At 40.7% G+C, this 5240-nt stretch overlaps 1 pseudogene; it reads left to right on the forward strand.

The window, feature by feature from the left end:
- Positions 1 to 3331: 3331 nt before the first annotated feature.
- On the forward strand, positions 3332 to 4745 carry LOC147904321 (gibberellin 20 oxidase 1-like; annotated as a pseudogene).
- Positions 4746 to 5240: the final 495 nt, after the last annotated feature.

Below are 5240 nucleotides of genomic sequence, written 5' to 3' on the forward strand. Positions count from 1 at the left end.
TCTTCACCATACCCCTTTTTAAAGGAGTAGCTCTTACTCACTTATAAAATGTAGAAAATTCATATGTTAAAGAATGCCCTCAATTGTAACGTGCTTTGTTGCTTGTGCACTGCGATGCTTAGAAACACCTATGAAGATACAATTGCAAGATCCAATAATTAATGTCTAATGCAACGTTTGGGTACACCTATGTGACTACAGTGGACATGCACATATTTCCTTTCTCATGGAGCTCATTTATCTTTCATGTATAGTGTGAGGTAAGATTGCACATCATGTTCAATTTCTACAGTGTATTAACTTAGTTGGCATAATTCAAATAAATAAATTATGTTGTTGTTGGTAATGCCAACGTGCCAATAATGTTTTGAGCATGTCTCATAAAAAGAAAATTTCATTATGAACTATGTCAAACAGAAAAGTGGCAAGAACAAATAGCAAGGTGAAATACAAATAAAAAATTAATCATTACTTCAAATATCCTTATTTGTAAGCAATTACAATCATAGCAAATTGAAGCAACCATAAAAACTAGAATGGAATGGAAGTAAGAAGTTGCCTAGGGGGGGTTACTCATCATATGTAACCCTATCACATGAGTTCAATAGAAGGATATTTTTTATTTCTAAAATTTATGAAAATAAATATACATAAGGGACTATTTAAAATAGTTTTGGAAAAAATTTACAGATTTGTATAGAAAAGGGGTACATTTTATCAATGAAAGATTTACAGATAAGGGATTTTAGAAATAGGCCTTGAACGCATGTGGTATAAAGGGTTTATATATAGTGACCCCTCGGAGGAAATTGCTCAACATAATACTTCATCTCTATTAGTATTCAATTTAATAGTGCTATACCAATATTTCATGTAGGAAAACATTGCCAGAACCCAAATAGACAAAAAATAATTCACACCCTTAGCATATGCCTCCTCAGCTACTGCTGCTACAAGCTAAAAGCCTTCCATAAACATTTCATGGCTACTATTTTCTTTATTGTAGAGGCCTTCATTATTCCTCAAATCTTTGCTATTTTTCCAATCGTAATTGCTAGCAAAGGGACGTTGCATGATGCCTACTTCATTCCCTAATTCAAGGCATATGTAGTTTAATGGACTCAGTCATCACAAGTGATGGACGAGCAGACATTAAAGCTGGATGCATTTGCCATTAAAGGCGATGCATTTGCCACAAAGTAAAGATGAAATCAGACAATTTGAGACTTCCACATGATTAAGGGAAAGACAATATACCATGTAAGGCATGATTGACTTCCTCAATATACGCCTCCACTTGCTTTGCAATCATCTTTGCTCCCTTAGTAAATCCTTGGATCTTGTGCAATGGCCAGTGGCGATAACCCTGCAAAAAAACTAAACTCGAAATGAGTGGAGTGGAGTTTAATTCATGAACTTGAAATGAGTGGAGTGGAGTTCAATTCATGGTATTCTGACATTCACTTCGATTGTGCTTTTTCTTAAAAGTAAATAGAAATGTTGATTAGAATACACAATTCACCATAACATTAGTTGTTGTTGGTCGATGTATGTTCTTTTGTAGGATTTGCTTCATCACCATATCCTTCCACCTCTTCCTTAGACACCTTTGGTAAATTTGTACCTTGCTTCTCGATGTTCCCTTATTTGCTAACCTGACATGTGTACCATCCCTTGGAGAGGAATTCCTCAATGGGAAAAACACTACAAAAGAAACATAACGAAATTACACATGCCTTCCCTTCATATTGATCTTTAGCTCTAGAATTTCATGTTCATGCTTGCTTGAGCCTCCGGGCTTAGCCACTAGCTGCCCTTGAGAATGGCCAACCCGTATTTCACTTTTCAGTCGGGCTCCATGTAAACAAGAGTGTTCAGTTTCTATCTTGCTAGACTTCCCAATGTGCCCAACTCTAAGAGATTTTGGACTATGGGTGTTGCTTACCCTAGTAGGTAGGATTGGGAGTACCAATGGAAAAAATTGTTGAGTCAGAGCTATAGCTTCAGGGTCGCTTATAGCTTGTGGGAATGGAACCTTTCAAAATGTCACAGGTTTTAGACAAGCAGTGGTGGCAAAATGAAAACATAATTTGGAGGAGAAGCTATCAACCTCACCTAGAAGTGAAGCTGGCAGGGTAAATACTCCAATGCTTGAGCGAATGCTGTAAAAAGAATGTTGCACGCTTAATGTGTAATCTGCAACATCCTCATCCTCATATTTTCACGGTCAGCTAAGTCAATTTGGTTTCTCTCGAATGCATGCAAACGTGTGTACTATGGCGCTAAGATTCTGGGTTCTGGTGAGAAATGAGGTTTCTCTGATGGGTTTGAGCTTCCTTGAGAGAAGAACTTTGCACCCTGTCCAAATAGAGCAGTCATGATTTACAAACATGGCAGCACTCCTCCAGGCTATCGAGGTTGCAAAAGAGAGTAAGCACCAGATTGTGCAGACTGAGCACAACTCTTTTGCAAGCAAGACATTCACGCCTTTCCCAAATTTATTCTCCATCATCTTGTAAACACAAATTGAAAGAAGCATGAAATGAATAAAGTAAGAAAGAAGTCAAGAAGATCGGAAGGAAAAAGAACTTTTCTAGAAGTGTGCCTGCTTGGCAAAAAATGTTCGAGAATTTTCCTCACAAAAAGAGATTCCACCAACCAACGAGAGAAAGAAGAAGGTGAGAATTAGGCGTGCATGGGTGCCAAGTAACTGCAAGAGGACTAAAGAAGGTTGAATCTTTGTCCCATGGATGCCACTCCAATCACAACCAATCCTATGAGTTCCACTTGTCAACACACCCGAATTCAAAGCAACAACTTAATCGTTGCTATAGTCTGCCCCTTTCAGGGGCAATGCTAACGAGTGGCACATGTGCCTACAACAATGCCCCCAAGTGGCTAAGGGGCTGAGTACTAAACTTCCTTGCAAAGGGCTTCCAAAATAGTATCTTTCTAGAGCTAGACCCCTAACTCGGCAGTGCTAATAAATGATGTGACGAGCAAAGAGAGAGAGCCAAAAAAGACAGACCATTCCAAGTGTCATCCTTTTCAATATCAACCTCTCAAAATCTCCAAGTGGCCTCGTAAGGTCTGAGTAAAGGGTAAATTGGGTAAAGATGAAAAGTAGCATTCCTCTCAATAGTTGAGAAAACATTGACAATGGCGGAGCTCCCAAAATTTTGAAGGGCTGTGGAAAGAACAAAGCAAGCGAAAGCTGGGAAGTTGTCGTTTTAGAGGGGGCCGATGTGTTCTGGAGGTGGAGATACTGGCAATTGTGGATGGACCATCTTCATTTATTCTCTCACTTTGCATTGTTTTGCTACGTGCATGCATGGGTCCTGCTCCCGATTACTCAGTCCTCCTGCAGGATTCCTTCCCTTTGAACGATTTCGAATGGAGCCCCAGTGAATGGCCTGCCCTCGGTCACCGTGATTTTCAAGACCTCGATTGGCCTGTTTTCAGCCTCGCTCCTGTTACCGAAGAATCAAGCTCTAGTGAAGCTTCTGTCAGCCTTGCCCGCAGCATGGTCGAAGCTGCCCGTAAGTGGGGTTTCTTCCATGTTAAACACCATGTGGTCCCCCTCGACCTCATCAAACGCACCCAGGAAGCTTCCCTCCGATTCTTCGGCATGCCTATGTTGCAGAAACAGAAGGGTGGTCGCTGCAATGGCATCCCGCTTGGGTACTCTGCCAGCAATCCCGATTATGGAACTAACTTGCCGTGGACGGAGATCGTACAGCTGCAGCAGTCTCCTGACAAGATCAAATCCTTTGCAAAACGAGTCTGGGAAAGCGATGAGACAGAATTCGGGTAATTTGAAGGCTCTATTTGTGATTTGGCTGACTTTATTCTTATATGCGATTTGGCTGGCCGGTCGTGGTTTGTTTGAACTTGTTCATTCAAAAAAAATTCAGCCATGATTTTTGCAGTAACAGAGGGTTGCTTTCGTTACAAGAACTTGTCGAGCGAATCGCTAACAGTAGCTAGTACCAACTTCATACATGTAGAATTAGAGTGTAGAATCCATACTCGGACATCTAAAGCCCGAAAGCACTGTTTTGCATCTGAGTGCTCTAGAGAAGCTCGGACTTCTCATTATGCAAGTGTTTGCCGAGGGTCTTGGACTTAACAAGGATTACTTCTCTAAGCACTTTACCGAAGGCGATTCTACACTTCTACGGATAAACAGATACCCGCCGTGCCCAATGCCAGAAAAGATTCTAGGCCTTGGACAGCATACCGATCCACAGAGTCTGACTCTTTTGGTGCAAGATGCCTGCAAGTGATGATGGAGGGGAACTGGGTAACGGTGAAACCTCGGCCAAGAGCCTTTGTTGTTAACGTTGGGGACACTCTCGAGGTCTGTCTCTCTGTGTTCCTCTCTCGATCCGTCTCTTTCTGACGTCGAAACTAGATCTGCTGCGCTGTGATTTCCTAAATCGTAGATTTGCTTTTTGCAGGCTTGGTCTAACGCCAGACTGAAAAGTGGGATACATCGTGCAGTGGTCAATCCATCCACTCCCCGACTGTCGATGGCTTACTTTATGAGTCCCGCTTTCAGCACGGTTATAGAGCCTCCAGCGGAATTAGTGGACAACGAATTTGAGTTGCAATACATGCCGTTCACCTGGCTAGAATTTCAGACAGAGATTCTTAGGAAGAGAAGAGTGGTCGGCAAATGTGCTCTGAAAAAATTCAGGTTCGAGTGCAACAATTCGGAGAACGTTACAAACTCAAATAAGTAGCTATAATGTACCTACCTTAAACAATGAGAAAAGACATAAAAGCTTCTTGATTCACTACGAAAATGGACTTTTATTATAAAAGTATCGTCCAAAAATATTTGGATTGTATAACTGCCCGACCCTGGATTTTAAAACAAGATGAATTATATTCATCCGGGCCCGCCCATTGAATTCGAAGAATGAATAAAAGCTTGGTAGTACAATTGAGTCTCATGGGGTCGTTTTGTGTAGTTGTATAGACAATTGAGGATGTGATTATTAGTCCATATGTGATAAATTGTCTACGTTTCATGTGATTTTCAGCCATGAATTGTAGTAGTTGGTGTAATTGCTTACTTTTTATTTTGATGTCGATATTGAAGTCCCCGATGATGTATTTCTTTGTGTCATTGTGTTGTCTTTTTATTATAAAAGTTTTTTATTAATGCTTGAACCGCTCTTGTGGGGTGATTGCAAATGTTAATTAAGTTGAAGCAAGTTGATTGTTCTTTTTGG

The sequence above is a fragment of the Dipteris shenzhenensis genome, chromosome 2 (assembly GCF_047967505.1).
Source record: "Dipteris shenzhenensis isolate YYH24624 ecotype China chromosome 2, Dip_SZ_1.0, whole genome shotgun sequence".
Taxonomy (NCBI): Eukaryota; Viridiplantae; Streptophyta; class Polypodiopsida; order Gleicheniales; family Dipteridaceae; genus Dipteris; species Dipteris shenzhenensis.